Below are 16,353 nucleotides of genomic sequence, written 5' to 3'. Positions count from 1 at the left end.
TGGAAAAAGGCAATCTTCATTCCCTGTGTGGGAAACTGCAGAACAAGCAGCTACTTTCTGAAAGATTCACCAAGCTGATACTCCCTTTTAAAATGTATATAATTTTAGGGCAATAACCTGAATATTTCCAAGAATACAGAGTGTGTGACATGGACCAGGAACCATATGCTTTAATTCTTGACCCTTTCCCTAGAAATTATCATTATGAGGTGAGTCTAAACCATGCTGTATCAACATCTCTTAACTCTCTGTTACATGAAGTTACAGATTCAACATGATATTTTCAAATTATAAAATTATTCATTACATTTATGATACCAGGTGATGGTATTTCCAGCCAAAACAAGTAAGATTTCCATCAGCATTTATACCTTAAGAAGCTCATGCCTAAACAAGATGGGCAGGAACCAGGCAGGTTTTCAGGAAGTGCTGTTACAAACAACCTTCACCAACACAGACCCTTCTGCCTCCAGAATGGCTTCTTCTCCCTTCAGCCAGGACACTTACAATGAATTCTGAGATCCTCAATATAAAGAATATAACATTATTAAGAATTTAAGTACTAGAGAAATTACCGACATCTTAAATATTAAGAATTCATAGGAAATCTTTAATATCAAAATTGAAGTTCTAGTCAATGATGCCAATGCACTGGGGACATTGGTCTCTGCATTTGAGTGTCCTAGTGAGTTTGAGAAGAAATATCCCCAGACAGTTATGTACAACATGAACCTATTTCAGTGCCTAACAGAGAGAATGGTGCTGCTGCCCAGCCAAGGGTCAGACCCAGAGCAAAGCACTCACAGATTCTGAATTTGGTCCCACGATTGTCTCAAGCACACTTAAAAAAATTGTACAGCAGTTTACTAAAACAGAATCAACAAAAATCAAAAACAAAAACCAAAACCAAACAGAAAAAACAAACTCAAGCAGCAAACCACAACCCTCAACCCTATAACTAATCAAATCAAATAGAAATTCAAGGAGATGAATTACTTTCAGATTTAAAGAACACGCAGGCAGACAAAAATCCAGACTCTTTAGCCTGAAGGTAGGGGGTTATTCATCCTCTGCATTTGAATGATAATTTCAATGAAAAACTAAGGAAATTATTGGTTTTCAGTCCCTCTTCTACAGTACTTTGCAAAATAAGAATAGGTTTTAAAAATCTTTTAATAAAAAACCTGCCTGCCACAGCCACAGTAACAGCCGCTTTAACAGACTCATAGTTAGCCTGGTTACTGTCAATTTAACCACTTGGAAAAACAGTCATCTAATATTAACCATGAATCACCCTCAAATCTTTGTGGTATGAACAGAAACACACTTATAGTCTGTGCTTGCTAATACCAGATTTTATGTTCAGAGAAAAAAGAGTCAAGGGAGTTCACCTTGTCCCTGCTCTCAAAAAGGCAATAAACTGCACCACAGCAGAACAATTATGTGAAATTTTTTTCACTCTTAGTTGATCTGTGAGGTTTACCTGGATAGATATTTTTGAGAATGAAGTGTCTCACCTGGTAGGAGTTTTCAGGAGGGAAGTCTTCCATATTGTTCTGCTTCTGTTGCACTTGTTTGTGTTAAAATTCTAATTTTTTTTCAATTTTATACCATGCTGTAAACCCTCATCAGTTTCCTGCATGAGTAGAAAACCCAGTGATTTGGGGTTTTACAGAAATAATTACCCACAGAGAGGACTGCCCACACATTATGAAGGTCACACCCTGAAAATTTTTGGAGAGAAACTTTTCCTTTTATACCTATGCTATTCCAGTTTCCAAGCAGTGGTGTTGTAACCTGTAGCTGATGCCATGGGGAAAGAAAATGGCATATTTTGTTAGACCATATGAAAGGGATATTTCTCTGATTTAATATAATGTAGACTCTCTTCATCACCTTAAAATAACTAGATAATAATTTCTTACTATAGACCTTTTCCCTCCTCCTTCCAAGTTGCCTAGTATAACTTCGTAGTTTAGAGTAATTAAAGTGTGTTTTCATCCCCCTTAACCACTGTGATTTATTCCTACCAGTTTTAGGTGCTTAGGAGATCTTGGAACACCACTGTAAAGAAGTGGAGATGATGGAGATGACAAAATGAAAGCAATGGGGAGCTCCTCAGGTCACTGAAGAGAAAATCTTGGCAGTCCAAGGTGTGTGGAGAAAGTGCAGTGCAGGGGACCTTCAGAGATACCAAATACAAGTACTAAAACCTTGGTTGTTTTTTTTTCTTTTTTACAATTTCCTCCAGCAGACATAGCCAAGGTAGATCAATTTGAGCTCAGGTGTTTCAGAGTTATAATTTGCACTGTGCCGTGTAGATAAAGCCAGAAAAAGGCTTGGAGATGGATTTTGAACCAAGACAAAGTAAAGGTAAGTCTTAATTTCATGATTCACAGTAAACCTTCTGCATGAATTTGTCCAAAATTCGTGCTGGACTTGAGGAATGGACACTGCCTAACTTTAAATACTAGTAAGCTGCTCTGTAGGCACTGGCTATTGCTCCTGCTGGTTGTAGCTGTAACTTATGGAGACCTCACAAGGCCCAAGATATTTCCATGTTTGAAAGCACTCAGAAAAGAAATGCCTTCCCCCAGCTGTGCTGTGGGATCCGTCCTGCCGTTCAGGGAAACCATTTTCTCTGCTTGGTGATGGTTTTGATCACTCCAATAATAGTCACCACTACATATTTTATTTTTCAAGCAAGACACAACTTCTCTCCTCCAGTTTTTTTCCAACTTTGATCATCCCTTCCACTATTCAGTCCTCTTTTTCCACAAGTTCAGCTAGTGAACTACGTTAGACATTAAACTTTTTATTCTTCCTTCAGTGGATCAGTTCAGTGTTTTGTCCTCTCCTAGGTTCTCAGTCATAGAAGCAGGAAAATCTTATTTATGAGCCATATTAACACAAAAAAACCAAAACCAGATGCCTTAAAACCATCATAGTTTTGAGAATTGCAGAGAAAGTAGCTTCTTTCCACAGAAAGTAGGCAACTGACATAATAATAATACAGCAGAACATGTTAAGTCTAGTTTGTTTTACAGAAGTATTGGTATTGAACAGCTAAGAGTATCTGTAAAAAACCTTTCCAAACATGCTGAGGCAGCTGAACTTGCACAATGCTCTCTTTACTTGTCACTAAACCCAACAAATGTGTAGCATTCAATATGGAAAGGCAGGTCTCATCTTAACCAGCTGGCAAGCCAAAGCAGCAAAAAAGTCTGTTATTGCCCCAGGACATAATCTCAGCTTTCCCCCAGAACTGTGTTAAAGTCAGGGAAGCATTTGAGAAAACGCCTGCACCCACCCACAGTCTGCAATCTCTTCAATCCATGACATATCTGAGATCTCTTTTAACCACCCTGTTGTGTAGAAGCCATGGACTTTCATTCAAACAGAGAGAAAATACAGTCATCAAAACATTAAGCTCACATGAAATTTCCATTTCCTTACAGGAAAGACTGTAAGGGATCTGAACACTCTCCAAACCATGCAGCCGTTCTGGAGTCACACTTGAACATTTGAGCTCAGACCTATCTGTCCTTGTTGAATATTTTATGTTGACACAAACCACATATGTTATGTATCTGCCTCCTTTTTCCCTTCTAAATTGGTTTCTCTGATCAGTGGAACAAAGATACAAAAGGAAATAAATCTGCTGCACATGAATGTCCTTCATGGTATTTAAAGTCTTTCCCAGATCTTACTCTGAAAGGGCCCAATCTGAAGATAAGCCCAATGTGAATTGCAGCATACAGATTTGGGAGGATAAATTTTAAGAAAAGGAAAACATTATTTTTTTTTAAACTTATTTGCTGAAAATGAAGGTTATCAGCTCAGTTTATGAATCTTAGAACATATTCTTCAAATTATCATTTATAGTCGCAAATCTCAAATTAGATATAACATTGATTTTGATTGGGAAATAAAAATTCTGTACAATCTTTTATTTACAATAATTTAGTTGGGTTAATATTGCTTTATTCATTTCATATTTTTTAGGCTTTCAAACATTTATGCTTAAAGTCTATTTCCGCAAGAATTTCCAATTCCAAATCCAGAAGGAAAAATAAATTCTGCTTTTCCCTAGGTTTTTGTGAAACTGAGAGTCAAAAGAATTATTTACAAAATTGAATTATTAGACAGAAATTATTAAAATATCATAAATTTATTATAAACCTTTTTTAAAGCATAAGTTAGGGATGACAGATGAAGAACTGAAGCTGATAATAAGAATTTCAAGAACTGTTTTGATCATTCTTTGCATAAACATGGAGTTAAACACAGGAATGTGTGTACATGATATAGTCACTGGTTTGAGCAGTTATTGAATGATTTGTTAAAATATTTGCAGGTAACATTTAAAATGCTTAGAGGTTGTTGAAATTTAGATGGAAGTTGTTTCAGAGATCTTATAAATATGTGGGATCACTAAATAAGCAAAACCAACATTCCATAATTACAGATACACATCAGTGACCAGAAAGAAGTGTTTTTCCTGTAGTTTCTGAAGCAATGATTTATTTGGAGACTTTTCTCTTGAGGCAGTCTCATTTCTCTTTCCCATTTGTGAAAAGTGAAGGATAAAATCAGATAATAAAGGTGGAAAAGCAGCATGTATGTGATGAAATACCTGTTCTGTAATTTTCCATTGTTGTGGGAAAAAGCAAAGCTCCAGTCTTTGGCAAGGGAGGGACAAATCACAGCACATAACTTTCCTTCTAATGTATTAATCGTAGAATCATAGAATCACTGTATTTGAGAAAGACCTCCAAGGTCATCAAGTCCAACCTTTGAACATCACCATGCCAACTAAACCTAAGTGCCATGCCCAGTCACTTCTAGAACACTTCCAGGGATGGTGACTCCTCCCTGGGCAGCTGTTTGAGTGTTTCATAACCCTCTCAGAGAAGAAATTCTTCCTGATGTCCAGCCTGAACATCCCCTGCCACAGCTTTGAGGCCGTTTCCTCTTGACCTGTTGCTAGTTCCCTGGGAGAAGAGCTTAGTTGCCTAGGAGAAGACATGGAGAATGTAGGGGGTGGCTTAATTAATTAATTTATTATGCACATTATGATGCTCATTGCACCCTGCATTTGCCAATTTCCCCATGTAGACAATAATTCATTGCCTGCACTTAAGTGTCTAGCTCCTGGCTATTGTGAGTGGGTTTATGGAGATCCTGGAACTTTGGTCAGGCTACAGAAACAAGTTTTCAGGTAAGCCACAAGCCTGAAAAATGTCTTCCAGCTTCTGTTTTGTGACTACTAGATGAAGAAGATTGTAGCCCTTGCTGAAACATTGTGGCTCTTTTTGACCCAGGTGGGGCAGTATCCAAACCATGCACCTTGGCCAGAAAATGGAAGTGCTGGCATTTGTAACACATTATCTGAAACATCTTCAGAAAATGATATAGAGCAGTCTAAAGAAAGCATAAAGGTGGGTCCAAAGCTGACTTCATGGGCCATGCAACGTGAGAAAAGGATATTAGAAGAACATAAAACAGTCTGATATAGACCCATTTGAGGTGACAATGACACCAAGCATAGAGACCTCAAAAATGTGGACTGATAACTAGACCCGTAAATGTAACTACTCTCTGTGGTTGGTTTTCTTGGCACATCTTCTAGAATTTGGGTTTTTCACATTTATTGCTTAACCCATTGCAGATAATTCATCAGCATAAGCTATTCCTCCCTTTCAGAGGCCCTACTAAATGAAGTGAAAAAATACAATCTCCCTAGAATACAGAAAAATCAGTTTCTTGTTTATAAGGATCAAAACTATTTTTTACATTCCAAGTAGTCTGTTTTCCATTTTCCAATTAGCATGCATGAAGTTGAAATCATATCTACATAGGTAATGTTCAACCGCAGGAGTTTGGAGGTATTTTTAGGGAAAAGAAGACCAAAACCAACTAAAAATTTATCAAATAGACACTGTCCTTGTCTACAATAGTTAAAATTGAGACAAGTGTGAAATAAATATCTGATTTGTAAATAAGTTCATAGTTAAATAGTGGGTTAAAAAAACACATGATCAAGAAACTTTGGCTATGAGCTTTGTTACCTCCAGCTTTTCTTATTCTTGGCTAAAAGAAAAAATATATCTGTATTAAAATTAAAGCAAGGAGTAGCCCTGCAAAAATAACTGTTCATCACTTTTTAAAGGGAGGGCTTTTACAGTTTTACACTAAGAATGGTGAACTCAGTCACCATGGCTAGGATGCTGGGTACACCAAATCATTTATATTGGAAAATACCTGTAAGATCATCCAGTCCAATCCTTAGCCCATCATTGCCAAATCCACCACTAAACCATGTCCCTGAGCACCACACCTCCATGTCTTTTGAACATTTGAAGGAATGGTGCTCACCACTTCCTAGGGTGGCCTGCTCCAGTGCCTGACCACCCCAACAGAGAAGCCTTTTTCCTAAAACTGAAACTGAACCATCCCTGGCACAGCTGGAGGCCATTTCTTCTTGCCCCATCACTTGTTACCAGAAGAGACCAAATTCCACCTGGCTCCAGCCTCCTTTCAGGGAGTTAAAGAGAGTAAGAGGGTCCCTCTGAGCCTCCTTTTCTCCAGGCTAAACACCCCCAGCTCCCTCTGCTGCTCCTCATCAGACTTGTGCTCCAGACCCTTCCCCAGCTCTGTTGCCCTTCTCTGGATGTGCTCCAGCCCCTCAGTGTCCTTGTAGTGAGGGGCCCAGAACTGGACACAGGATTTGAGGTGTGGCCTCACCAGTGCTGAGTACAGGGGGACAATCCCTGCCCTGGTCCTGCTGAACACATTATTGCTGGTACAGGCCAGGATGCCATTGACCTTCTTGGCCAGCTGGGCACAGAGCCAGCTTGTGTTCAGGTCCTTTTCTGCCAGGGAGCTTTCCAGCCACTGGGAAACTGTGCATTTGTAGATGCTGCCTAGTTGAGTACATTTGCATGCTATATAGGCAAATAGCAACAGTACAAGGGGCAATGGTCTTAAACTGAAAGAGAGCAGGTCTAGATTAAGTATTAGAAAGAAATTCTTTATTCCAAGGGTGATGAAGCAGTGGAACAAGCTCCCCAGGGAGGTTATGAATGCCTCATCCCTGGAAGTATTCAAGGCCAGGTTGGGTGAGGCTCTGAACAACCTGATATAGCAGAAGGTGCCCCTGCCCATGGCAGGAGCATTGGAAATAGATTATCTTTAAGGTCCCTTTCAACCCAAACCATTCTATGATTCCATGGGGTTATTGTGACCCAATTGCAGGACCTGGAATTAACCCCATGAAATTGACCTCAGCCCATTAATCCAGACTGTCCAGATTCCTCCATGGAGCCCTTCTGCCCTCCAGCTGATCAGCTTGGTGCTGGCTGTAAATGCACTGAGGGTGCCCTTCATCTCCTCATGCAGATTGTTGATAAAGATGTTATTTAAGACTGTCCCAAATACTGAACCCAGGGGAACACCACTTGTGACCAGTTGCCAACTGGATTTAATTCCATTCACTACCATTCTCTGGGCTGGGCCATCCAGACAGGTTTTTACCCAGAAAACAGTGCATTCATCCAAGCTGTGAGCAGCCAGTTTCTCCAGGAAAATGCTATAGGAAACAATGAAACACTACCAAGCAACATAAGCAGATAAAATAACTTCTGCAGATCTTGGCTTAGATGTATATCATGTCCTTTATCTGCATATTTGTATCCAGCAATTAATTTTCTTATTAGTCCTCCAACGTATTCATGTTCTCTGACATTTACAATCTTTTGTGTGTACAGGAAATGCCTATAAAGTGTGCATTTATAGAATCTGGATAGATGAGTACATTTCCATGCTATGCAGCTTTCCCTACAATATGAACAATTGCTATCAAGTAAAAGAACAATTGTTAAACATTAACAGTGGGACTTGTTTGATCAAAAATTGATGGTTACATTTGCATTACTCTGCCGGATTGATTTTATTTAATGCCAATAATATCCAATCCTGAGTAAAGGACAGTGGTTTTAAACTTAAAATTAAGGCTAGATATAAGGATGAAGTTTTTTACTGTGAGAATGGTGAAACACTGCAATAGGTTTCCCAGAGAGGTAGTAGATGTCCCATCCCTGGAAACATTCATGGTCAGGCAGGACAGGGATCTGAGCAATCTAATCGTGTTGAAGATTTCCCTGCTCATTGCAGAGCTTTGGACTAGATGAACTTTAAAGGTTCTTTTCAATCCAAACTCTTATTTGAGTCTATAATTCTAAAGCAGACACTGCAATAGGTCAGAAGAAATGTTTCCTAAGAGACACAGAGTGTCATTCCGATATGGATGGCACAGATCCCATCAGAGACAAGCCAGATGTGGAAAGGTACTTTGTGGGTAACTAAAACAAAGTGAGATTAATTCTGTACTGCTGAAAGTAGTGCAAGATTTGCATTAACAGAACTGTAAAATTAAAACTTTGGACAAGTATAGCTTCTAGAAAATCCAGTCTGTGTCTTCCTGAGAAATCCAGTTGGTATTACCTGACACTCTTTAACTTATCAAGGGTTTAATACATCCACTTCCTTCTATAAACCCTACAATAAAGTCTTAATCTCTTGAACACAAAAAGGGGGGGAAAAAAGGACAATAACCTTTGTTAAAACTGGCCATATTCTCTGTTCAAGGTCTTTCAGGAAGTGATCCAGAGGACGACTCAAAATGTGGCAGCACAACCATTACCTGTTCCCTGTTCCCTACCAGTATCCATGTGCAGAAATTCACAGTGACACCAGACTGATGTGCTGGTAAAGGTCAGCACGCAGGACTGAGACAGAGCTGGAAACTGTGTGAATATGGTTGAGACTACAAAATAAGATAAATACTTATATACTTATTTAGCAGTAGATCTTTTGCAGTTTACAGTTCTGATTGAAGAGAAAAATCAGCAATTATGACAATGATAGCATTTTCTTGGGGCAGAGAAGCCAAAGACCAGAGACCATTGATCTTAGCAGTGAAAAGGACTTTCCACAATTATGTTCTCCATTATCCATTTTTCACTCATTTCAGTGGACAGAAATTGGCCCTTGGGTATGAAATACTGAATATGAATTCATGTTCTCTCAAGGCAGAGAGCCCAGAGGTGGCTGCCCCTGCCCCAGGAAAGGGACCACAGCATATGGCAGTCATAAGGGGACTTGCCTCTTGAGAGTGAAGACAACAACTGGTACTTCATGGAGATGTCCCCACAGCAAAGTTCAGATTTAAAACAAAACGAGCTTAAAATCCTGTCAGGCTGTCATAACTTCATTGATGCATTTTGGTGCTCCACAGTTTTGTCCTGCTCTACTGAACTTGCCAGCTCATGTTCCTTCAGTTCAAAACACTTCACAGTTATTGTATATAGTGCCTTTCATCAAAGGATCATGAGTTACTTTGCAAAACTGATTATGCCTTTCAGCCTTACATGAAGAATAATCCTAGTCCAAAGTCGCGAATTAGTCAATAAGAGAGAGAGAAATATTGTCTTGGTTCCCAGCCTCATGCATTAGACACTACTTAAGATCATAATTTTGCATGTTCATCATTTAGACCTGAAGGAGGAAATAAGAAAAAGTATTCTTGAACACAGCAAAGACTAATCAATGCTGACACGAGATAGGAGGAAAACATTTTTCAAAAAGAACAAAAGCTCACTTATTAAAAGTCAAAATAATACCCTATTACAAAGTGTCAAATCAAGACAAATGAAACAATGAAATGCATCTTGGTAGTTTTATTCTTGTAGCTATAGACTCTTTATATGTCAGAAGCTAAAAGAAATAAATATGATTTAGAAAAGTAGACTAATGATTGGAGTTTTTGCCAATATGCCACAGGTATAAATGGTGCCAGCAGTATAGTTGAAACAATATAGATCTCAATGCATGCCAAGTATCTACCCTGTTTTTGCAATTAAAGCTATGTCTAAATTAATGCATTTTAAACATCTGTGTATTATTTAAGACTTGTATTCTAAAAAGAATTTTGAGCATGCCTACTTGGTGTGAATTATGTAATTTCTTCTTTTCTAGAGGAAAAAACCTGTTGCATATTGCCTTGAGTGGATGTCATTTTTCCCTTAAAAGAATTAGAAGAAAGTAAGCCATCATTAGAAAATGTAAAGATTTCCATCTGAAGCCCAGCAGACTTTTCATTCCTTGACTTCTGCTCCATAAATGAATCAAGTACATTGAGTACCATGTCTCTAATCCCTCAATTTTAGCTTCTTACATTCACAGGGCAGACATTCCCCTTCAACTTACAACCAAACAACTTTTCATCACCATCAGGATTCCCTCTTGTGAAAAATCAAATGGAGCGATTCATAAAACTAAAACTGAATTTTGCCCACCTTTCTATTTCCTTATTACACGCCCCACAGTGAGCCCACCCTTTTGGGTGAGCAGCTCCCATGCTGCCCAACCTCTGTCAAAATTTGCAATTCTGATGCAGAGAGGGCAGATTCCAGCTGTATGTGCCTCGTGGCCAGTTGTGGACTTTTACACGTCCCTTTTTTCATGTCCATGATTATCTGAGAACTTATCCTCCATATGCACTTGCAGCACAGTTGAGGTGAAAAAGCAGCATGTTTGTGTTTTCACACTATGTTGCTAAGGAATGTCAGAACTAGGACTGTTATCTAAGCAGTCACTATGTTTACAAGGAGAAGAACAAAATGATTGAGATCTTTCTCTCAAGTACCCTAAAAAGACACGATAAGAAATAATAATGTCATTGTTTGCTTTCAGTACTTTAATCTCTCTAATGTTACGTAGACATTAAAAAGTTTATCTTTACTGAAATATACCATTTCAGTTCCAACATCATGGACTTGGTGAAAATTCGGTCATGAAATTGCCATTTTATTTCAGTTACAGTTACTTATTTAAAGCAAATTAAATTTTATAACACATCTTTTTCAAATGCAAGTCCCTTCAAAAAGATATATTGATTTGCAACCTGAAACATGATGGTCTGACGTCAGTATTCAGGCACTTTGCATTCCAAAGCACTCCCCTTTGTGTTTAGAGACCTCATGATGTTATCCCAAGTCACAGACTAAACACCCGATTTGAGATTTAAAAAATAATAACACATCAATTAATTTGGCAATTTTAACATATAAATCTACACATACAATCTGTAGTTCATAATGGAGCAATAATCTTGTGATCTTTTGGACTAATTCCTAAAGGCGAAGGTTTTAGTTACGGATGAGAACAATAGAGGACACAGTTCAGAGGGATTAATGAGGTTATTGTTTTGTACAGATGTGAAATATATAAAAATCTTCGTTACATGCCAAAATATCAATTAGTGACTTTCCTTTTCACTTGCTTCTCTTTTCCTTCCTTTCATTGTACATCATACTTTCCCATGTTCTCACCGAGTTTTTGTTCCAGCAGAGCTAGAGAGAGAGAGGAGCACCCTCTGCAAGGAAACATCCAAACTGCAATATTGTGTGTACAGCTCACTAACCAGCTGGTAGCACAAAATATTTGAGGTCATATCCAGTCCATGCATACACAACCCCAGAGCATTGTCCAAAGCTTTTCCACTGGCCCCAGGACACTGGCTGGTGAATATGAGTAAATAAACTGCCACCCACCCTTTGGCCAGGTTTGACTCCTCAAGGCGTATTCCCTCACCCAAGTCTCACCCAAAAGTCTGGAAGCCAAGTGAAGAAACAGTGCAATTCAACACACATCACACAAAGCTGATTCTGGTAATTTTCACTTGGATTTTCAGAAGGGAAAAATCAAGAGTTGTATTTTCTAACTAACTTACACTGTGTACTTTACAAAAAATACTTCAACCAAACTGGTCATTTCATAGAACAATAGAGAACACTGGCCAACAAGGCTCCTCTCTTGAGAAAGGAAGCACTGATTAGATGAATCTTTTCTTGCACTGTGGACACACAGGGAAGACAGGGGACACGTGAGATCTTTAACCTTCCCTCCTGGACAAGCACTGAAAAAAGGCACCAGGGACCCCAGTTTATAATAAACAACTCCTCCATATTACACTGCATCTAACAATACACCACACACACTGCTGCTGCTGCTGCTGCTCTGAATTGTCATTATTGGTCACAAGCCCAAATCCCTCTGTGGGACCTGACCATCTGTTAAGGAGAACAGGACACAGTTTGATGCACAGTGTCACCTATGGACAGGAAACCAAAACCAAAAGAGCAGGATGAGGTGGTGCATAAACCTTGCAGTCCCTGTAAAGCAGGGACCTGCCACCTTGTTCTTTCATTTCATCACCTTTTAACTGCAAAGGGGAGATGTCCTCAAAAGGAGCCTGTGACTTCTTTCAACATTTGCACCCACGTAATACCAGCATATCCATATGAAAGTTTTTTCACTTTCCCAGGCTGCTATCCAAATCCTTTGATGTGCAACTCGTACTTTGAGAGGGCAGATCCTCTTCCAGAGATACTATAAACTCATGAAGCCAGGTGAGGTAGAAAAACATCTATGCTAGTTTCAGGCAAAGTTCATAACAACTTCATTTGGATCTATGGGGAGGATGGAAAGGAGGTAGTGGTACAGCTAAGCTTGTTGAGTTACTGAGTTGCCTTCTATAGTTTAAATTGTGAATTTTAGAATTGACTTTGTAACAGTCATCTTTAATAGACTGGGAGATTTTTAAGACAAATAGGTAATTAGAATAATGTTAGGATAATTGCCAAGAAAAATTGCTCTCTTGGAAGAAGAAATGTTGACTTAAAGCAGTTTCTTCATGTAAGAAACAAGTAAGAAATCAGATTTCCTTGACCACATTTTCAATTTTTCCAGCTCATCTAAAGCCAAAATTGCAAAACCAGAAAAGTGTTATCCAGTGCAAAGCCAAGAAAATGGGAGGTGGAATTGCATCCAAACTTGGTGATGATTATGACACAGTAAATGACAAATATGATGAAGTTTTGCCATCACTAATTTGCATCACACAACATGAAAATAAAATATACAGCTGATTCATGTGGAATAAAGAAATAGCATTACCCCTCATTTTTGTTTCATCAGGTTTGAAATAATTCTGCTTTGTTCTTGGTCCATAACCAGGCTGAACTCTGTTTTCAGCTGATTTGGGTTTTTAAATTCATTATTTTAATTGGACATTGACATGCTAGAGTTCATTTCTCAGCTACATTGCTGTATGTAAAAGCCATCACAGACTCTCTGATGGCATATTTCTGAATAGACCCTCCCTAGGCAGACCACAAGTGTTTACCAGCCCTCCAAAGGCTATCTGCTAGAAAACAGCATTCACTGGCCTGCTTTAGACATGGGTTTTGAAATATCTTTACTTCTGTTTCAAATTTGTCCTTTCTAATCTTGCCCTTTCCTACAGTAAAAAGGCAAGAAATGTTCAGAGTCCCTGCCTGCCAAGGAGCCTGCCCTGGCTTCTGCTACCCCTGTGGGACTCCAGCCTGTCATCCAGCCCAGGAAACACTTGTGAGGCTTAAAAACACAGTCCACATCCCTCTAGCTGTGTCACAGGATTCATTCACAGCCTGGCAGGGGAAGGGAGGTGGGGTTGAGCGGACAGCAGCAGCAAAGTATTGCTCACACTGAGTATGCACTTTATTCATACAGGCTCTCACAGAAGGGAAAGAGTCCTTGCTTAATCACAGTCCTGCTTACCTTATATTTTTTCTTTATTCTGTTTCTTTCTTCACCTTCATTCAATCAAATTATTAGGATATAAGATTGCAGAAAAATAAGGCAACAGTGCTGGGTGAATGCTTTCCTTCCTACATGATGTATTCAACTCAAATAGCAGATATTAGAGGGGAATGACAAGTTTATTATCATTGCATTATCTCACTGACCACTTCAGAGTCTTCAAATTTATTTAGAGACATCTGATGTCTGTCACCTGTGTGATGTCCACCTTTTGTTCAAGTAGGTCAGCTCTTTTCAATCTTGATTATTAATTCATAAGATCACATAACCATAGAATCATTTATACTGGAAAAGTCCTCTAAGATCACCAAATCCAACCATAAACCTAGCACTGCTCCACTAAACCATGTCCCTAAGTGCCACATCTGTATATCTTTTAAATGCTTTAAGGGCTGGTGACTCCATCACTTCCCTGGGCAGCCTATTCTAATGCCTGACCACCCATTCAGCAAAGAATTCTTTCCTAATATCCAACCTAAACTTCCCCCAGTGCAACTTGAGGTAATTTCCTCTGGTCCTGTTACTTGTTACTTGGAGGATGGCTTTTAAAATCAGCTCAAGATCAAAATAAACTATTGATATATTAATGGCAGAAAGCAACAATCATTTGAGAGAAATATGGATGAATACTCAAGAGAGAAATCGCAGCACTGCAAGGTTAACCCTGGCTGTTAACAGCCTGCACTCTGCTAACCACTCGTGTAAGGAGCAGTAATTGATGGCACAGACACACACCCAGCTCTGCACACCCCTCTGGCCATGCAGGAGCAGGAGGTGTGAACAAAAAAAAAAAAAAAATCCTTATATCTCTTTGTACTGACTTCTCCTTTGTTAAAAAAAAAAACAACAAACAAACAAACAAACAAAAAAAAAAAAACAAAAAAAACAAAAAAAAAAAAAAAAAAAAAAAAAACAAAAAAAAAAAAACGAAACTCAAAACCCAAAAAAACCCTCTGTATTTTCCTGGTTAATATTTTGTACACCAGACAATCAGCTTCCTCTTGAGCGCTATTGGGTTTGCAAGTTAAGGTTTTGGTAAGAGGAGGCTACAGAGGAGACTTTACATGAGGAGCTGCTAGAAGCTTCTGACATGTCCCATGGAGCACTTGGCAACTGGCTCCAAGAAGGATCTGCCACTGGCCAAGGCCAAGTCCATCAGCAGCAGTGGTAGCAACTCTGGGGTAAGATATTTAAGAAGGGGAAAAATCCCTGCAGAATTGCAGCCAAAGAATGGAGAATATGTGAAAGGAGCAATTTTGCAGACACCCAGGTCAGTGAGGAAGGAGAGGCAGGAGGTGCTCCAGGTGCTGTAGCAGAGATTCCCCTGCAGCCCCTGGTGCAGAACATGGTGAGGCAGCTGTGCCCCTGCAGCCCGTGGAGGATCACAGGGGAGCAGAGATCCACCTGCATCCCATGGAGAACCCACGCTGCCTGTGGGTGCCCAAAGGAGGCTCTGATGCACTGGAAATCTGAGCTGGATCAGGCTCCTGGCAGGAGCTGTGGAGAGAGGAGCCCAGGCTGGAGCAGCTTTGCTGTGGGGGTCACCCACACTGGGGCATTTTGTGGAGAGCTGCTGCCCATGGGAAGGATTTACATTGGAGATGTTTGTGGAGAGCTGTTTCCCATGGGGGAGACTCCAGACTGGAACAAGGAAAGAAGTGACAAGTCCTTCCACTGAGGAGCAAGGAGCTGCAGAAACAACATGTGATAAATTGACCATTGCCCCCATTGCCTGTCCCCCTGCACCACTGGAGAGAAGATAGAGAAAATAATGAGCAAAATGGAGCCTGGGAAGAAGGGAAGGGTGGGGAGAAGGTGTTTTTAAGATTTGATTTTATTTTCTCAATACCCTACTCTGAATTGCTTGGCAAAAATTCAGTTAAATTCCCCAAATCGAGTCTGTTTTGCCTATGATGGTAATTGCTGAGTGATCTGTCCTTGCCGTTGTGTCATGAACCCTTTGTTCTATTTCCTCTTCCCTGTGCAGTGGAGGAGAGGGGAGATAGAGCAGCTTCAATGGGCACTGGGCATCCAGCCAGGGTCAACCCACCACATCAGCTTGGACAGGTGTGGATGTCCCATTCCTGTCCCATCTACAGGCCCTTCTGCCTTGACAGCCACTGTTATCCAGGCTGTTTTGCCAAGGGCAGACTTTAGTGCCATCCCTACAAGAAGCCCTAAATTCAGGAGTATATTGTATTGCACATACTCTTCCCAGGGCTGTGCACAGGATAAGAACATTGCTGTCATCCTCTAAAACAGTCAGAAATCATTTTCTGTCACTTGGTGTCCAGCATAAGCTTAGCTAGCAGGAGCAAAAGACAACTACCATGAGATTTAATGCAACAGATGCAATTTTAGAAGTATAGGAATATTTCTAACAAGAATAATCATTGGAACAGCTTATAAACTGGTTGTGCATCATCCATCTGTTCATATCAAGACAAGCTGCTATTCTTAGAAAACACACTGTAGGTCAAATCAAAATTCTAATGTAGGAAACTGATTTTTTTTTTTATCTATGTTGCAGAAGTCAGATTAAAGGAGACTAAATACAATCGCCATATGTTTACATTTTCCAAATATGTGCCATTTTCCACCTGTAATTTAAGTAAAATCATATTTGTAATGAAAGGATCTGTGTCTTTT

General features: G+C 39.6%; 1 long non-coding RNA gene across 3 annotated transcripts in view; it reads left to right on the top strand.

The window, feature by feature from the left end:
- The window catches only part of LOC148225569 (uncharacterized), a 66,153-nt gene extending 53,820 nt beyond the window's left edge, over positions 1 to 12,333 (top strand). Inside the window, exons 3-5 of one of the 3 annotated variants that reach the window (XR_015808443.1) lie at positions 2,034 to 2,153; positions 2,255 to 2,373; positions 8,650 to 12,333. This is a non-coding gene — a long non-coding RNA (uncharacterized LOC148225569). Of the gene's footprint in view, positions 1 to 2,033; positions 2,154 to 2,251; positions 2,374 to 3,458; positions 3,716 to 8,649 lie in introns of those variants that run through there. The other 2 variants (XR_015808441.1, XR_015808442.1) reach the window with 2 other exon arrangements.
- Positions 12,334 to 16,353: the final 4,020 nt, after the last annotated feature.

This window comes from Sturnus vulgaris, chromosome 1 (genome assembly GCF_052056855.1).
Source record: "Sturnus vulgaris isolate bStuVul1 chromosome 1, bStuVul1.hap1, whole genome shotgun sequence".
Lineage (NCBI taxonomy): Eukaryota > Metazoa > Chordata > Aves > Passeriformes > Sturnidae > Sturnus > Sturnus vulgaris.
Note: the sequence above shows the minus strand (reverse complement) of the source record. Positions and strands in the feature narration are given on the sequence as shown.